Source organism: Leptonychotes weddellii, chromosome 11 (assembly GCF_054177405.1).
Source record: "Leptonychotes weddellii isolate Sample4059 chromosome 11, ASM5417740v2, whole genome shotgun sequence".
NCBI classification, from domain to species: Eukaryota; Metazoa; Chordata; class Mammalia; order Carnivora; family Phocidae; genus Leptonychotes; species Leptonychotes weddellii.
The window spans coordinates 14,641,755-14,661,301 of NC_138379.1; the positions used below are offsets into that span (position 1 = coordinate 14,641,755).

The 19,547-nt window shown below is 55.0% G+C and overlaps 1 protein-coding gene across 6 annotated transcripts in view; it reads right to left on the reverse strand.

The window, feature by feature from the left end:
- Positions 1-19,106, reverse strand: part of TSPAN18 (tetraspanin 18) — a 180,838-nt gene extending 161,732 nt beyond the window's left edge. For 4 of the 6 annotated variants that reach the window (XM_081798276.1, XM_081798277.1, XM_081798275.1 and 1 more), the window contains exon 1: positions 18,280-18,569. The gene's annotated coding sequence lies outside the window, so the exon portion shown is untranslated. Of the gene's footprint in view, positions 1-17,963; positions 18,091-18,279; positions 18,570-19,064 lie in introns of those variants that run through there. The other 2 variants (XM_081798273.1, XM_081798272.1) reach the window with 2 other exon arrangements.
- Between the last annotated feature and the right edge of the window lie 441 nt (positions 19,107-19,547).

Below are 19,547 nucleotides of genomic sequence, written 5' to 3' on the forward strand. Positions count from 1 at the left end.
TGGCAGAACTTGCCGTGGTCCTCAGCTCACCCGTGCACTTGGCCCTGACCGGCCAGAGGAAGGCACCTGCCCTCCCAAGCGAGGGGGGCACTGGTGCACAGGCTGGTCCAGGGAGGAGGGCACTGCGGGGGCCCCAGAGAACGGGTTTCCCATCTCCCACCCCAACGTTAGCAAAGGGAACGCTGTGGCCACACCTCGAATCCACCACGTCTCCTCTCCCAGCAGCAGGAGGGGGGCAGCCCCAGACTGGCTGGGGGAGTGGGCAGATGCAGCTCTGCAGACATCCAGAGTCACCAGGCAGGCAGTGCATTTTCAAACCCTGGTCTTGTCCTAACCCCGAAACAGTCCTTGGATGTGGGTGTGACTCTTCCCACTTTACCAATGGGTAAACTGAGGCTATTTAGAGAGACTAAATAACACCCAAAGACACCAAGATGGTAAATTTAGACACAGAACTGTACCCCAGCATGACCAGGACCTCGGTCCTTTCTAACTCACCCATCACTTGCAAAGCTCTTCTCTCTGACAGAGGTTGGGAGTCCCAGAGGGCCGCATCTTCTTATGGGTTCCAAATGCAAATCCCAACAAAAACCCTGCTCACCTCAGCCCACTCTTGCTACATGGGAGCCCAGGCTCTCAGAACATCCCATTTATCAAGGAAAGCAGAAATCTGGCGTTGTTGGCTACATCTCTCAGTATTTCAATGGGTTAGAATCCGCTTTGTGTTTTCTATTGAGTTGATAGAATTTTAAAATTGAAATATAACATTTACACGGAAAAGTACACAGATCTGAAGTGAACAGGGCGATGACTGTTCATCGTCATCGATGAACTGAGTGTACCTATGAAAGTACCAACCAGAATAAGGGGACAAACAGACCAGCCCCCGGGAGCCCCCCATGCCACTTCCAGGTACTCCCCAACTTCCGCCCCAAGGTTATCCCTATTGTGACTTCTAACACCAGAGCTTCCTTTGGCTGACCTTGAACTTCATATAAATAAAATCGCACTGTGTGGACTCTTCCACATCTGGTGTCTTTTATTCCGCACTGGGATTCTGAGACTCTTCCAAGTCACTGTCAGCATTAGGAACTTATTCTCTGCTGTGTAGTACTCCACCGTGGGACTATTTCCATTCTACTTTCTGTAGACATTTGCATCATTTCCAGGTATTGCCTGTCTCAGACAGTGACGCTAGGAACATTCTTTTTTTTTTTTTTTTTTAAAGATTTTATTTATTTATTTGACAGAGAGAGAGACACAGCGAGAGAGGGAACACAAGCAGGGGGAGTGGGAGAGGGAGAAGCAGGCTTCCCGCGGAGCAGGGAGCCCGATGCGGGGCTCGATCCCAGGACCTGGAATCATGACCTGAGCTGAAGGCAGACGCTTAAAGACTGAGCCACCCAGGCGCCCCGACGCTAGGAACATTCTTATACATGCCCTTTGGGAAAATGCACACATAAGCATGCATTTCTGTTGGATATATACCTAAGCGTGGAATTGTCGAGTCATAAGGTCAGTGTATACTCACCTTTGGTTACATTTCCCAGTATGTCAATGTTGGGTGAATTTCATGCAGCTTTGCTGTGGCCTATAGGCCATCGTTTTGCACCTTTGGTCTGTGTGCTTTGTTCCTCTTAGTCCATCCTCCTTGAGAGCATGCTGGCACCTCGCAAATTAATGTAATGGTGGGGGGAATATTCTAATCCTCCCTATACTGATGTGTGAAATGTGGCTGTCCTTTAGTGAGTGCTCTTCTATCGGGAGGAAATTACATTAAAGTCACTTGAGCAGTCTCTGCAACATACACATGCCCAGCACTGAGCTAGTCCAACCACTTGGGACCAACCAGACTTCCCGAGGATGGACACACCCAGGAATGATTATTTTGAAATCTAGCTCAATTGAGAACCATCGCCTTAGGTCATTCAGCAGCCAAGCTAGTGACAGTAGAGCACCTCGATTCCCCAATTCCTAAAGGCTCTATCCAGCACCCCAGGGTTCCCCAAATCTCCCCTGTGTGCTAGCTCTCCATCCTCCTCCCATCACAACAGACATCCTGTCCCACCCTTCTGCTGGACTCGAGCAGGTCCTACTGATCAACCAGAGCTGGCGTTCGGGATGAAAAGTATTTGCCATCCAGGGACCACATCACGCTGCTCCTGTTATTCAGTATTGGCCCAGGAAACCCTTGCTACTCTACGTGGCTCAGCCTTCTTACACTCAGGATGGTTATAGAAAAACAGAAAGGACCAAACCCAAGCCCGGCCTCATTCTTTGGTTTATTTGAATCTGATTCCCCCCGACACCCACGCTGCTAAGCTAGCTGTGAAAACAATCTGTCTCTGCACTGGTGTGTTTTTGCTTGGTTGGGTTTGGGTTTTGCCCTGGGTTTTATAGATGGCAAACAAGCCCAGAGACGGTTAGTGCCTTGCCCAAGGTCAGCCAGCAAGGCTGCACCGGCGCTAGAATTTGAACCACCTCCCCATGTCCAGTTGGGGGTTCTTTCTCTCTACTCCAGTGGGCCTTTCGCAACCAATTAGGATACACCAGAAAAAGGCAGACACATGACGGTAACCTCTTTCAGCTCAAACCCATCACATCTGTTTCGCTTCTTCCCCGCTAAGCAGTAAACAGTGGGGACAGCGCCCAGGCTGGCTGTGGGCTGGGATCTCAGCGCACAGACAAGGGCCGCGGCCAAGAGCAGGCCAGGCGAGTTCTCTTGCTGGTCCCTGGGCTATAAGAAAGAGACTTTCCCCAGTGCAGCTGAGAGTGGTGATCCGACATAGCCGAGAATTGCCCTGTTCCGAAGCCATAATGCACACAGCCCAGGGAGGGGCGTCCACGTGGCCGTGTCTCCGGCAGCCCAGGAGGCCCCGCTGTCTTACCGCTTTCCATCTTTATTAACATTTGCACAGAAACTCACGGTGCCTCTGGCTGCAGAGGGAAACCAAGCAATCTCATTTTCTCCCCTCAACCAGGCCACATGGCTCCTTCTTGTTCCTCCCCCTTCCCTCGTGCTAAAACTCAAAAAAAGGGCCAGGGCGGGAGGTGGGGGGGCGGTTCAAAAACACCAAAAGTTCCTTAACATCTGCAAATTTGCCTTCTGAGGCCGTTTTCAGCAAAATGTGCCCGAAACTGGGTCCAGCAGTACTTCCTCCCTCGGGAACAGCTTTGTCTTCACCTCGAGTCTTTCTCTTCTATGGAGCTGTGGGCCTTTGGGGGGTGGGGGGAGCAGAGGAAGGCCGGCCCCCCACACCCCTGTCCACCGTCCATGTCCACGATCCCAGGCAGGCCTCCAGAAATGGCCGCAGTGCTGGGACCCTTCCCGGCTCCGGAGCAACCCTTTCTTGGAGGTCTAGCTCACCGCTCCCCAAACTCCTGAGGTCTGGCTGCTGGCGGTGGGCACGCGGCCCCAGGCAGGCTCTCCCGTGCTCTGCTCAGCACGGCGTGTCCACTCCCCTCCTTCAGCCGCCCACCCACCTCCCCGCTGGGAGCCAGTTTCCACGGAAGGGGAAGGAAGAATCAGATTAACCAGCCTGAGGTCACACAAACCAGATAGTGGCAGGGCCGGAATCCACCCAGGAGGACTGCACCCCAGGCCCCCAGCTCTGACCACCTCTCCACACAGCTCTCTTTCCATTACCCACTGAACCGGCGGGGACAGGCCTTGACTCAATCCTGTTTCTCCTCATCCCAGAGGTATAGTTGTTCAGCCCTTGGTGATGCCATAAGGCACCAGCCAGTACAGGCCCTGCAGAACCCACACAAGCACATACGTGTACGCGCACACACATCATCGGCTCCTGAATTCTTCGGGTCGGCGGGGGAGGGGAGGAGAGCTACTTCTGTTCACAGCCTCCTGTTAACCAACAGCAGGGACAAGAAGAGAGACATAAGCCAAGAGGATGACCTGCCACTCCCCACAAGAGGGCTCTAAGAACAGCGCCTTCTAAGGATGGTCCATGGACCAAGGCCTAGTCAGTGCCTAGGAATTAGGCAGCCTCAGGAGTGTCAGGGCGGGATGGCCAGGGCCAGCTAGAAAAGGCCTCGGAGAGGGTTCGCAGGAAAGGAGGTGAGCTGGCCACTGGAGAGGGGGGTACCACACCTGAGTCACCCGCACGAGGGGCAGGGGGTCCTCCAGGTGTGACAGAGAGTTAGCAGAAACCCTGTGTCCCCAGAAGGAGGGACAGAGGGAGCCTAAGCCTGGGGAGGAGCTTGGGAGGGCCCAGCCCCAGCCAGAGAGTTCCCCGTGGTGGGTACGGCTTGGGGCTTGAAGACCCAGAAGAGACTCAGTTGCACGGGACTGCCTGGGTGGCTAGCTACCCTCAGCCTCCAATCTTCAGGAAAAGTCTAGTGCACACACAAGGAAAGAAAGAAGGAAGGAATGCACGCCTACTCCAAGCCACACTGGGAGCCCCTTTCTGCATTCCGCAGACCTCACAGCAACACTCCCCTTGGGATGGGAAGGGCCAGGCCTTGCGGGATGGTTCAGACAAACCCTCCCTTTTCTCATATCCCCCTCCACCAACTGGGCCATATCATAATCTCAGCACCTCGGGCTTCCCTTCCATGAAATGGGGATTAAAAATCTCCTCCCCCAGCGGGATTGACTGGGCATCAAATGGGATCACGTATATGGGTCCAGTGTGTACCTGGAAAAATTCTGCTGTGCTCCTGGAGAGAAAAGGGAAGGGAAAAGGGCCCACGTGGCAGGTCGCCCCACACCCAGTGCCAGGTGAGCTACCTGATTGGGCCTGTGTCGTGGCCTTTTTCTCAGATGAGAAAACAGAGGCTCAGTTAGGATAAAAACTTGCCGAAGATCATGCAGCTGCTGAGGGTCGGGATTTGAACTCAGATCTAGGGGACCCAGAAGCCAGAATTCCACTCACTCACAGACAGCCCCCATTCAAATGCCATGTGGACGCTGCGGCTGCCTTTGGAACTCTTCCTTCCAAAAGAGTGGTTAATTTTAATCCCGTACATTTCAACTCAGCAGACCCGAGTGAACTCATGCACACAACTTTAAATATATTATTAGCATTATTATTGTTTTGCCAAAAAGATTCTATCAGCGAGCTTTTTTTCTCTCTGCACACCCATGTACCTCTCAAATAGGTTTGAGCAGACCTTTGTGAGCGGGTGGGCTACTTAGAAACAAAAATTGCCCATTATTTAAATTCGATTACATAGCAACCACTTTTTCAAAAGAATATTTTTATTTGAGCTCATTGTGTAGCAAAGCATCAGACACTTTCTTTCTTCAAACTACTTTGAGAAGGAAAAATTATCAAATGAAAGGAAGGAAATGTTATGCATATCATCCCAGCTATTGAAAATAATGCTGATGGATTTTCCTCTTTCCCTCTTAATTTATTTAAACAACACCCCACTTCCATCAACAACCATGCCTGGGCTTCCTGAGTGCTTTTCTCCAGGGGATTTGAGGCTTTCTGGTCATATTCCCCACTGGAGACTCTGAGAGGAGACTGTCGAGTCGGAGGAAGACCCAGAAAAAAGCAGCACCCACTCCCCAGTATGTGGATGAGATGTCGGAAGTCCACGGTGGGGAGGAGGGCTGGTTGGAGCCAAAGCAGGACTAGACCCAGGCTCTGACTCTGGACTCCCAGTACAGTGCTCTCCCTGTCTCTTCAGTTGGGGGACAGGGGGGACAACAACATTTCACCTGGGGGGGAGGGGGCTGGGCTTCAGTCCAGAGCTCCTGGTGCCCCCACTCTGCACCCCCCTTTCATGGCAATACCACATTCCAAGGTCTCCTGGGATGCATCAGGCTCTGAACTCGGCCCCCAGTGTCCGCATTTGGTCTCTGGGCCACATGATGGGGGAAGAGCCCTGGGCAGCTCCCACCTGTCGCCCGAGCTCTAGCCCCTCTGAAGCGGGACCTCCAGCTCCTCCAGCCTCTCCCAGAGCAAGCGAGCAGGCAATGGCTTCAGAGGTCTCTCTCTTTGCCTTGGCTCCTCAGCCCACTTCCCCGGCAAGAAGCCGCTGGAAAAGAAAATAAAACAACAACAAAAAACCCTTTGATCTGCCACGGATGGCCTCATCCAACCCTGGGGGAAGGTGGAAATCACCCTATGTCATGACCTGCTGGTCTCCCTCCCACAGGTCCTACCCGAAGGGCCCAAGGCTCTTCCACAGACCCACCGAACCTGGGCCCCTGGGCCCCGTGAGAGAAAAGCGTCACAATGACATCTGTGGGGACCAAGTGGGGGAGGGGCGGGGGCAGGAAGAGGCCAGAGAGGGCCAAGCAACTATGGGGGAGAAGAGATGGCTATCGACCCAGCTGACCACACCACAACAGGTGGTCCCCATAGATTGTCTACTTGGTGGGGCATCAGGAAAGGGGGGTGGTGAGAGGACCCTTTCTGTTCATCCCTGGGGAATCAGGCAAAAGCTTCATGGCTACTGGTGCAGTGGGATGGAAGGCCTCCATCACAGAGGGACGAGGGAAAGAGCAGACGCGTGAGCCGTGCCTCTCCCATACCCCCGTGGTCCAGCCTGGAGACTCTCTACAGCTCAGGGAACAGTTCTGTTCACTCTGGCGGCCCCTCCTCAAGCACCCCCTTCTGTCTCTTGGCCTGAAGGCAGGCTGGAAGTCTCCAGAAGCTGATGTCCTAGGAGGAACCATGCACCAATGAGAGACAGACGTTGGTGACCACTCGCTGGGATGATGGCGGGTGTGCTCCAGCAGTTGCTAGGAGGGTCCCCGGTTGCCCCCAGCAGTGGGCTACCCAGCACATCTTTTATTGACTCTCCTCCCCTCCCTGCCCACTTCCCTTTCTGGGGCCAACCTCATACGTAAATGATTTGCACCCAAATCTTTGCTCAGGGTCTGCCTTGAGAGCCACCCAGCTAAGACAAGGCAGTGAGGGATGCAGAGCCCCAGGGACGGAGCGCCCCCGGGGGACACGTAATGAAGGGTGCTGTGTACACACATGTGCCCATTCACCTAGCGAACAATTCCAGAGAGGCAAGAAGCTAGTGACCCAGTGGTCTCCGGGTGAGGGGCCTGGGTTAAGACTGAGAGTTTTCACGGAATATACCTTTGTTCCAGTTGTTATTCTCTTATTATGTTGACTCTGATGATTTTCCCCTGTCTTTCACCAGTAAAACATGACTATCTTCAAAGAGCTTCCGAGAGCTCCTGGAAAATCAGATCAATGAACTAGGGAGAGGGAGAAAACCCCGGGATTGATAATCACCCTCCCTTCCTGAGACCCTCTCACTTCCTTCCCACCCCTTCACGGCCGTGACCTCTCTCTTAGCCTGGGAATAGGAGGACAGGCCCCCATTCCGGCAAAGGTTTGGCAGCAGCCGTGGAACAAGGGGTTAAGGGCTGGAAGGGCACAAAGGGCCAAGTGAGAGACCTCTGAGACCCCTGGATCCTGATATCCTCCCTACTCTGGCTGTTGAGACACAGGCTGGCTCCAGTAGGCAAGACCCCGGTGCCCCCCAGAGGAGCACAGCCGGGAAACAGACCATCTAAAAGGCTTGAGTGGGCTGGCGGCTCACACCGCCTGGCTTTGCATTTCTACACTTGTGCTTACCAGCTGTGTGACCTCGGGCTAGTGACTTAAACTCTCTGTGCCCCAGTTTCCTCGGCCATAAAATGGGGACAATCATAATACTGAATTAGAAAGTGTTATGGGCTAAACTGTGTTCCCCCCAAATTCATGGGTTGAAGCCCTAACCCCCAGTACCTTAGAATGTGATTGTATTTGGAGATAGGGTCTTTAAAATGGTAATGAAGTTACCATGAGACCGGTGGGGTGGGTCTTAATCCAATCTGACCAGAGCCAGGACACTAAGAGATCTGGTCTCCCGGGAGGCATTGGGGAGGTGCACTCGCAGAGGAAAGGCCACGTGAGGACACAGGAAGGCAGCCATCGGAAAGCCAGGGAGAGAGACCTCAGAACGAACCCAACCAGCTAACTAACACCTTGGTCATGAATTTCTAGCCTCCCAAACGGAGAAAATAAATTTGACATGAATCAATTGATTTAATCCTCACAACAACTCAATAAATTAGGTGTTATTTTTAGTCCCATTTTAAGGGTGAGACGATGAGGCACAGGGGGGCTGAGTAATTTGCCCAAGGCTGTGGAGTTAGTAAGGGGTAGAGCTGGGACTGTAAACCATGATTTTATTGGATGAGATCAGACCTGATCGCCTGATCAGTGAGGAGCGCCTGCACACTGCAAGCAATCGATACACGTTAGCTGTGCTCATTATCCAAAACAACCTGAAAAAGACTGGCCTGCGGAGGAGAAAATGAAGAGAGGCGCCTCCTGATCACCTGCCAGCTACCCAGGCCTGTGACCGCAGTCTAGGGGGTGGGGGGAGGTGGCCCCTGCCCTCTGGGGCTTGCACTAGAGTGGGGGAGGCAGACATTAAAGAATGACAGGGACAAAGTCAACAATGGCCCGATCCGATCCGAGGCAACAGGAAGAGAATTTGGCCCACGTAGGAGTCAAGGAGGGCTTTCGGAGGAGGTGTTGCAGGGGCTGGGTTCCAAAGGATGAAGAGGAGTCTGGTAGCTAAAGAGGGAGGAAAAGGCATCGCAGGGAGGGGGCAGTGCATGCAGAGGGGTCCTGTTGCAAGTGGGGGCGACAGAAGGAAGCAAGGAGGCAGGTGGGCTGGAGCAGAGAGGCAGGCTTGGGGTGGGAGGGGGCAGGGGCTGTGAGAAAGCCTTTGAACACAATTAAGAATCCACTGAAGGGTTACAAGCAAGGTGGCCAATGTGATCACATTGCACAACAGATGTTTTTCCTAACAAAGTGTGGAAGTCGAGCTTCCGTAAATTGAGTTTTATTTTTAAGGCAGTAGGGAGCAATGGGAATCCGAGAACTAATCTGTCTGGAAATTGAATGAGGGCCCCCTGATCCAGCTGGCACTTTCATAGATCCGGGCTGCCTCGAGTGGGGTGCACCTGTTAGGTAAAAATCCTGGAGGAGGAGCACCTGGCCGGCTCAGTTGGTAGAACGTTTGACTCCTGATCTCAGGGTCGTAAGTTCGAGCCCCTTGTTGGACGTAGAGTTTACCTAAAAAAAAAAAAAAAAAAAAAAACCTGGTCTGGTGGGTGGGGGGACAGTGGGGCAGTGTCTCTGGTTGCCATGGGAACACTTGATACTGTAAATGTGGCCACGTCCTGAGGCGACCACAACCTTCCAGGCTTCCCTTCCCCGGCATCTCCCCATCTTCCCTTCTCCAAGCTTCAACTTGTGCTTGACTCCATGAGGAGGCCCGTGCTGCCCCTGCTCCCAGACATAAGTGGCTTTCCTGAGCTTTCCATGGCACCCAAGGCTCCCTGCTGGGTTTGTTCCTGTCGTATCTTCAGTGCCCCCACAGACGAGGGGCATATGGATAGAGGCCTCAGTGCATAGCAAGGAATGGTGTGATCACAAAGATGCTGGGACGAAGAATCCCCTCATTCACTCATTCATTCAGCATGTACATAAGCATTGATTCAACCCCAGGCGCCGAGCTACACCCTGTGGGGTCTCCGCCTTTATTCCATGGATGGAAACAGACAATAGAATATCTATAATAATTCTAGCATTCACTGAATCCTTTTGAAGTGTCACATTCAATCCTCAGAGATACATTTGTGTATTTTAATCTTCATAAAACTCCGGAAGGTGAAATGGTGGCACAGAAAAGTTAAGTAATTTGTCAAAGGCCAAACAAAGGCCATGGTACGTGACTGAATCAGGATTTGAACCCAGGCCCTTATGTTCAGAAGCTGGACTCCCAACCTCTGATTGCATGTTGTCTCCTCTGCCTTCACTGCATGGGGACCAGGCTGCGTATCTGAACCCTCAACCGCATCAGCGGAACCCCCAAACCCTCTGGGGCTCCTCTGGGATGGGCTCTGGAGCCCAGAGCTGTCTGCTCAGGCCCCCTAGGCCCCCTCCTCAAGCAGAGAGGCCCAGACGTTGCCCCTGGGGAGAAGAGCCCAACTTGCCAAAGTCACAGCGACTTCTGGCGCGTAACAGAACCCAGGATAAATAGCAAGCACGGACGATTCGTCTCAATAGGCTATTCTTAACATAGGAGAACATGGAAAAGACAGACAAGACTCCAGAAAGGTGGGCTGGAAGAACGTCGCTGGCGCCTTTCATTCAGTCATTTCAAATCGTTTTTTCTAGAAAACATCCTACCTGCAACTGGTTACAATTCACATATGTCCATGTTCCTTGATTCCAGACCGGACACCCAACCTGTCCGGACAGCAGCATCTGCAGGTGCTTAGCTGCGGACTAAGTGTGCTTTAATGCAAACATTTACCTCCTCTCTGCTCCTCGCTGGGCTAGAAGGTGGCTATAAATCCCCACCTTATTGCTCAGAAAACGCAAATGTACCAAGACCGATTTACCAATCACCTGCCAGGGGTATAGGCATAGGAACCTGGGCCAATTCTTTGACCTCTTGGGTGTAAAATGGGGCAATCCTAGTACCCACTTATTATGGGTTGGATGGTGTACCCCCAAAAAGATACGTGGAAGTCCTAACCCCTGGTACCTGCAAATGTGTCCCTATTCGGAAATGGGGTCTTTCCACATATAATCAAGTTAGGATGAGGTCTTTAGGCCCTAATCCAGTAGGACTGGTGTCCTCATAAGGAGAGCAAAGACGGACACAGGGGAACACCATGTGATGAAAGGAGCAGACACTAGGTCCTGTCCATGAGCCAAGGGACACCAAGGATTGCCAACAGCCACCAGAAGCTAAGGAGGAACAAGGAAGGACCCCCTCATAGAAGCCTGCCAATACCTTAATTCCAGGCTTTTAGTCTCCCGAACTGGGAGCAAAGAAATGCCTGTTGCTTCCAGCTCCCAACTGTGGCCCCTTGTCACGGCAGCCCTGGGAAACCAGCCACCTCTAGGGCTTTCGAGCTGCTCCAAGGCCCTACTCCAAGTGTTTCAGGTGGCAGAGGCTGCCAAGTGAGGTCAGGGGGCAGGAGTGAATGAGGGGTGTTTGAGGGGCCCCGCGATGCCCATCTCCCGGGCCTCAGTGGCCTGCACGCCCGCCAGTGCTTCTCAGAGACGCAGGAGACAGCCTACCTCCCTAGCATCTTGGTGGCAGCTTTGGCAGAAGCTCACTCTCCTCAGCCCCAGGTGCAGGCATCCACTATGCCCGGGGGGGCCCCCCTCAAAATCCTGTCTGGAGGAACCACTCTCTTCCTAACCAAAGACCCTTCCACTCCGGTGTCCAGCCCACCGGCTATTCCTTTAAGGGGGACAGTTAATCCCCATTATTCTGGAGGTGTTTATGTTTTGGCTGGAGAAGTGCTTCATTCCCCTACAGGCTAAAAGCCTCAGCAGAGGAGCGCCCGGGCCTGCTCTGCTGGAGGGGGCCTAAAATGTCAGGCACCAGGTGGCGGGGGTGGGGGGGCTGCTCATCCCCCAGGAGGCTGAGGCGCACAGCCAGAGGGAGCAGACCTGCCAGGGAGAGCGCTGCCAGACAGGCAGCGACATGGGAGGGGGTGCTCCGCAGCACCCTGGGCCCCGCACCCATGTGGTAATTAGACTCCAAAAGACAGGCCCAGATCCAAGGGCCAGAGCTTCACATTCTTCTCCCATTGCCAATGGAAGCCATGTTAGTTCAACAGGAGAGCAGAGGCTGAGGCCATGGCGGGGGCGGGGCGGGTGGCCTGGAGTACCTCCACATCCAAGAGGTAAGAGTTACAGGCCGGGGTGCTAGGCCCACTTCTAGCCTCTCCTCGGGTGCTGATGCTTTGCAAAGGCATCTCTTCCTTCTTACTCAAGTGGCAGACAAGAGATATTCAAACATGTTGACACCTACTAAGCACCAGGGCTTGACTAGCCTTACGGCTTCCCGTATGCTCCCCATTTTGCAGACAAGAAAACTGAGGCTCAGAAAAATGAACGAGCACTAAGTGGAAGGGTCAGGATTCCAACCTGGGTCTGACCATCTTCCTGCCAGCAGAAAATCAGGGCTGGAGGCCCTCCTTCTTGTTCCCTGCCCAATCCCACGAGGAGCAAAAGGGCCAGCACAGAGCTGCACAGATGGGACAGGAACCACAGGTAACTCTGTATGTCATGGGGGGGGGGGGGCACGCTCCAAAGCTTAAGAACTCCAAAGTAACTCCCAAAGCAGTTGGAGGGGGGCGGCAAATGCCCACAGATTTGACTGTGAATACCTACAACTATGGTTTCTCTCACCTCATGCCCCTACCCTTCTCCCTCAGCATCCAGATAGGTCCTGCAGTCTCCCCTCCATGCCATTAGCAATGGGAGGAGGAGATATCAGAGGTAGGTTCTGGAAGATCCTGGAAGTTCACAGGGCAGTAAATTTCAGTAAGCCAAAGGAGGCCATGGGAGCGCTGGGCTGAATGAAGGTCAACGGCCCAGCTTAGAAGTGATCTTGCTGTGTCCTCACTTGTAAGTCCCTTGGCTCCTCTGTGTGCAAGCTCCCTCCAGTGTATTATGGACACTATACGATCTGCCCTGTGATCACTTCCATGTACACAGTCTGAAATCTATAAAGAGCAAAGCATACCATGGATTCTTAGGGAACGGAAGTGTCCATGTTTTATGGGCTGACTACATACTAGGTCTATGTTAGAAGCTTTAAATGCATCATCTCAATTAATCCTCAAAGTACTCTCTTTGGGAAATGTAAATGCAGAGTTAGTGCTCAGCAAATCTTCATGCACTTCCTGGCATTCCCAGCCTCCCTCGCAGCTGGCTGGGGGCCACGTGACAGTTCTGACCAATGCACTGGAGCTGGTGTGATGGGGGTCACCTTCTGGCTGAGGCAGCTGGGTGTCAGAGTGCCTTTCCCACCTCTCTCTGCCCCTCGGCTGTAACTAGGGATGCCATATATTCCAGAAGGTGCAGCCACGGAGACGGTGAAGTCACCATCCGCCTGGGTCCCTGAGTAACCCTGTGGAGCAGAGATCCACCCCAGACCAGTCGTGTGAGCAGGAATTACACTCGCGGTGTGAAGCCACTGGGAGTCTGGAGTCCTCTGCGGTGGCAGCTGATACTTAGCTGAACGCTGTCATTGCTACATTGTGGCTATTCTTCTGCTTTTCACAGATAGGGAAACCAAGGCCATAAAGCCAGTGGGTGGCAAAAACAGTGTTCAAATTCACATCTGTGACTCCAACATGCATCCTCTTCCGCTAACAACCTGTTGTTGCTCAGTAAGGTCATTTCGCTCCTGGAAGGAGCCTTGGCCCCCAAAACTCCTCCCCCTCAGTGTCCCTCGGATGGCTGAGAAATCGATGCAGGAGAAAAGAAGGAGTCTCTTCAGGCACTGAGCCTGGAAGCCGAGCAAAAGCAGGGAGGACAGGGCCTGACGGAATCTCAAAGCTATCATTCCTGGGGCTTTGGGGCTCACAGGAGGTTCTGTCTGATATAATACACGAGGAGGAAATATCACACAGGGGTTTAGAGCCCCGGATGGGCAAACAGATTGACCTAGGTTCAAATCCCAGTACAACCATTTTCTTGCTTGATTTTTCGGAGCCTCACTTTAACATCTGTAAAATGGGGACGAGATCTGAACCAGCCTGGTGGGTGCAGATGGGATGAAGCGCTATCTAGATGCTGGTCGATGGTGAGCATGCCCACAACGTGACCCACCACGAAGATCATCCCTGGGAGGGCTCAGGGCACCAGCCTTGCTGGAGGGGGTGAGGCAGAGGGGCAGCGGGAGGAGGCTGCCCCCAGCTGGGGGCCCATAAAGCCCAGGACACACACTGGCCTGGCCCATGTGTCCGCAGCAGACCAAGGGGCAGAAGACAAAGAGGGAAGCAGGGCCGGTCCGATGTAATGCAACAGAGCAGAGAAGTCAGGTTATTTATTTTAAAGTCACAAGTGTCTTCTAGCAAGACAGCCTTTTATTTGGGTGACTCTGGGAATTGTTTATCAGCTTAAACTCATTATCTGCACATATGGTCTTCATACTATGGTTCAGGGCGGGAAACAAAGGATGGAAGGGAGAGGATGGGCAAACACTAGGGGAGGAAATATCATCCCTCAAGTGCCAGAAGCCGGGATATTTTCAGTGACGTCACACTGGGCTTCCTGCCATGGGGATGGGGCTATCATGCGAATACTCACAAGGTTTTAACTCGGGCGTCCCTCAGTGAGGGAGGGAAAGGAAGGGGGAAAAAAGCAATTTATTTTATTCACTCGTGTCTTCCATTCTCAAAGCAGACTCTTCCCCGCCCTCACACACACACACACACACACACACACACACACACACACACACGTGCGCGCGCCAAGCCCCAGTATATCAGAGCTGGAAAGAATCAAAATTGACCCCTCCCATTTCACGTAATGACCGTGATGAGAGCGAACATTTGCTGAGCATCTACCGCATGCAGGGCACTGTCCTAAGTGTTCCACATGTTCTATCTCATTGACGATTCACAAAAAATCTGATGAGGTATGATTCCTCCCGTTTTGCAGATCAGGAAACTGAGGCACGAGAGGCTGAATGGCCTAAGGTCACACAGCCAATCTGTAGGAGAATACCGACATTCAAACCCGGGGAAGCCTAACCACCACACAATATTGCTGCTAAAGAAACAGCAAAACAGGCTCAGAGAGGGGCAGTGACTCCCTGAGGTCACAAAGCTCCATTTGCAAGAGAATCAGGGCTCAAACACAAGTCTCCTTACTCAGGGTTCAGGGACCTTCCCACACCCCCTGTTGCCTCTCGGTCCACGCATGCGCGCGCAGGACCAGTGAACATGCTTATGCTCATCTCCAAGTTGCTCAATTCGTTAATTAAAACAGCAGTCTTGGGTGCAGACAACGGACAAGGGTTGGACCTTAAGATAATCAGTGCTGACATGAAAGACCTACTTTGCTAGCTGCAAACACTGGGGCTCATCATCTCACCTTTTCTTTTCAAAAAGAGTTTCCTTCTCTGCACACACACCCATCCCTCCCACCCCACCCCCCCGCTGCGGGATCCAAGTGCTGATTCAGGTCCAAGGTGCCAGCCCGTGCAGCAGGAGGAATCCAAGCTGCCAGGTTTGCTCCATGGCATCAGGTTGCAGAAATACCCGATCGACCGATCATCTGCTCCGGGGGAACAAAGTGCTGGTTTCCAAAGCCCCCCTCCCTCTGCGGTGTACCAGCTGAGCACGAACAAATGTTCCTGATTTTCCTTCTCTCCACTGATGAAATAGGCCAGAAGAGCAGCCCTCTGGAAAGAGGGGTCCCTCAGAGGGGCGGCCCAGCCACCAACATGTGCTCTCCTCAGGGAAGGGGAGTGAGGGCTAGACACGCAAGCACTGGTCACCGACATTACCTTCTCTGTCCAAAACAGCGGTCCGATGGGGGACGGAAACCTGGCTCATTCTGTTGTGCAGGGGTGGGGCAGGGTGGGGCAAGACAGCGGGAGAGGTGCTCTCCACTGCACTCAAGGCAGAGCAAGGGCTGCCTGCTTCCCTAAGAGGTTATACCCTCCTGCCTTTAAGCTGCAAGCCCAGCCAGATCTCCTGGGCCAACACGTTCAGTTTACAGACTGGGGAAGCAGATTCAAGGCCGAAAGTGACTCGCCCAAAACCACACTGCTGATCCAGAAAAGGTAGATTTCAAGGCAGCCCCCAAACCTTGCTGTTTCTTCCCCTCCTTACCCCCTCCCACAAATCCCTGCCGTAATTCCTTGCCTCAACACCCCTTCCCCCTCCTGTCTCGCCCAGCACCCTGTGTTCCAGCCCACCCCCACACCACTAAAACCTCATCCAGTAACTTGGTAGCTCTTTCTAGGCTGAGGTGGAATTTTTTAAAGGAGGAGGGAATACTTCGTAGATGACCCAAAGTATCCTAACTCTAACTCCAGAGGAACTTCTGCTTCTGGAAAGTGCCCCGGTAGACTGCCATTTCAGCCTTGGGGTTGGGTAAAGATGTCCTGAGGGCCAGTGTTGGGATGGATTTAGGGACAGGGAGATAAGGAGACTGAATTTCCAAGACTTGAAATTTTGCTGAATCAGAGATCTTGGAGTTTACACCGGGTCCACACGTGATATGCTACCCAAACACAAGCACCAGCGGCCCTGGGGTCTCAGTTCCCTCCTCTCCTTAGGGCAGGTGGGGTGGGCCATGGGTGGGGGACAGAAAGAAGGGGTACACAGGAGCTGCCCGCCCTCAAGGGACCCGTGCTCACACCCAGGTCCCAGGGGCAGGGCTGTGCCTGGCAGGCTTTCCCCTGCAGAGAAATAAGAGCCACTAAAAACAAAACACGACCCAAAACTCCTTTTGTTTTCGGGCCCCGTGGAATGTCTTGAAGACATATCCAGAGACATCCATCGGGCCTCTCCACCCTTTCCTCTGTCTCCTCCCCCCACCCTTTCTGTTCAAAATAAAAATCATGCTGATCTTTCTTTATGGCACCTCGGCCCTACAGCATTTTGGTAACATCCAGCAAAAACATGTGGTGGGCTGTATGGAAAGCCAGAGCCTCAACTAACTCTCTTTCCGGGTCTGCCCCCATTTCCATCACCTTTGCAGGGGACTCTGGGGACACGGGAGGGGGAGGGGCTGTCCAGTGAGCACACATTGCTAGCCAAGAGACACATGAAAACTTCCCACGGCCACTATGAGGCCACTGCCCAGTCTTTGATTTGCTCATTTGTCCTCTCTTGGGGTGCAGGGAGGAGGGAGGGAATTAAAGAGAAAGAGGACGCACTTCGGGCCGCGTTCAATGTCGAGCAGGCCCTAACAGGACAAAGCTAAGGCTCTTCAGAGATGCCCGCAGCAGTCCTGCTTCCCAAGGCCGCGACACAGATACACAGGATCCACTCACGGGGGCCCTGAGGTCAGAAAACGGGACACACCACAGGTGTCCACTAACAGCTGTGAAATGACCTGATGAACGTGGCCTGTAGACCCAAACCCAAGAGTGGAGGGACCCTTGTCCCCGTCTGAGAAATCCACCACTTCAGCACGGACTGCTGAAATCCTTAAGGGGCCCTCATGACCCGGGTCCTGTGCCTGCCAGCTTACTGTGCCCAGAGAGAGGATGGATAAGAGGGGTACCCCCAAACCGTCATCCAGCCCACACCATCTGGCCACATCCAGGAAACAAAGGTACAACTTTTACAAGAAGGGTGCATTCAGCAATTTGGGCTGCAGACCCCAAAGAAACCTCGACAAGTTGATCCTCTCATCCCCTTTCTCTACACCAATTCGCTGTTAAAGTTTCCCTCGTTGTTGTTTTTCTGGGGGTGAATTTTTTATTCACCCATACACCTTGCCTGCTCCCCAAGAAAAGCCACCTCCTGACTACCAAGCTTTCCTGCACACGGTGCACCCCAGCTTCACGCTCGGACCTCTCCCCCGCCGTCGGACGGGGCCGGGGGGTGCTCCTTCGCGTGGGAGCCCCGCGCGTGTTGGAGGGTCTGTGGTTGTAGGTCCTGGATTTCGGTGCAATGGTCTCGCAGGAACCAGGACTCGCCTTCCTGTGGGTGAAAGGGCCGGGGAAGGGCTCCCCCTGGCGGGGGCCAACTCACCTCAACCTAGCGGGGATCCAAAGCTGGCGCGAGCCCACCCGAGCCAAGCAACCCTCCCAGAGGACTCCTATTATACACCCTAAATCTGGACGTGCCAGAGAGGCTCGGATCCACCGAGCACCCACGGAGTCTCCGCTTCGCTTCCCCAAACCGCGCACACCGCGTACGGGATAAGGGGGACCCGGGAGGAAAGCGTGGCGCCCCTGCCCCGCCCGCCCCGCCCGGCTGCTGGGACCCCAAAGGCGGCCCGCCCTCGGTGCCCTGGCTGGGCCCAACAATCCTGCCGGCCCAGATCTTCGCTCCTAATCCCTAGTCTCTACCTGACCTCCTACAGAGTGGCCTGGTGCGCACCCCCGCCCTCGGGGCGCAGCCCCCGCTGAGACCCCAACCTTGTTAACCACACCTGCTACCCCCCGCCATCCTCCCGACGCCCCCCACTCACCCATCCAGAGCGCCCAGCGCCGACTGGGGCTGCACCTGTCTGGGGGGGAAGCTTCTAGCCCGCGGATTCGGGGCAGGGATCCGGGGCGGGGATCGGGGCGAGCACTTCTCCCCTGCCCCCTCCCCAGGCTAGTTTAAGTAGAACTTGGTTTCTGGGCTTCCCCGGGACCGTTCTGGGATCCCTCCCCCGTTCCATCCCCACCCCCGACCGTGCCCAACAGTCGCCGGGGGGGGCGGGGAGCGCGCCCGGGGTCTCCAAATCCCCGGGGACGCAGCCGCGGGGCGCACGGAGGGCGCGGAGGTGCGGACCCCCCTACCTTCCAGCAGCAGCAGCCGGACCCCGCGCCAACTCCCGCCGGCGGCCGCGGGGGAAACTTTCCCCGGGCGGAGAGGCGCGCTCGCAACTTGCTCGGCGCCGGCTGCCTTCCCGGTGGTGGCGGCGGCGGCGGCGTGTCCGCGGACCGGCTGGCGCGAGGCTGCGGCGGCGCTGGCTCGGGGCTCGGGGCTCGGGGCTCGGGGCCGGGGCTCGGGCGGCCTCGCGCGGCTCCGCTGTGGATCGCTTGGCGCTGCGTCCGCCCCGCAGCCTGGAGCCCCCGAGACGCCGGCGGCAGCTGCAGCCGCGCGCCCGCCCGCCCGCCGGCCCCACCTCCCAGCCACCGCTCCGTCCCTCCCTCTCCCCCGCGCTCCCTCCCCTCCCCAAACCTCCTCCCCGCCAGTCTCCAGTCGCCGCCGCCACCGCTGTCGTGGCGGCCGCCGAGAAGGCACGTCTCCCCCGGCGGGCTGCCCCTCGCCTCCTGCCTGCCTCGGGCTCGGCCTACGGTGCGGCATCCAGGCCTCGCTCCGGGGCCCTGGGGCCACCCTCTGCCCTGCTCCCGTCCTTCACCCCCTGCCCGCCTTCCCGCCCTGCTCCCCGGGCCCTCGCTTCGTCTGAATTCGGGAGATCCGCTGGGGAAGTGGGGAGAGTGGCATGCTAGACCCGGAGTATTTATTCCGGGGAAACTTTCACGCTGGCCCCCCATAACCGACTGCAGGGTTGGAGGGCGGATGACCGTCCATCCGGACCCCGCTGCTTCTCCTGGGCCTCCTGCTGCCCTGGGAGTACCTGTTGAAAGCCGGAGGGATTCACCCTGCCCAGGGCTGCTGCGGCGGGCTGCGGATAATAGGGGCCGAGGACGCCGGTGAGGAGGGGGCGGGGCTGACCCCAGACCAGATGCAAATGAGTTGATTGCGAGAGGCCCGCGCTGTGTCTCCAATCTCAGGACCTATCTTTTCATTTGTTCCGCTGCCACAGCCACACACCCCCTCCCCAGCCCCTGACACAGGACTTCACCGAGACACTTAACCTCTGAACTTCCTGCTGCAGACGAAATGAGCAAGCAAGCAGATCGAAGGGGACAGCCCAAGTGAAAGTGCTTGGTAACCCCCCAGATGAGAGGGGTTCTGGATGCCCACTCCTCGTCCCTAGGGAGCTCTTTTTGGGGGCCCCTGCTCTGAAGCTTCCCCGGGGCAATGCCTGATGGCCCTGGAGATTCACGCAGGCCGGAGCTCTGCAAGGGGCCCCTTGGTCAGCTGATTCTCACTAAAG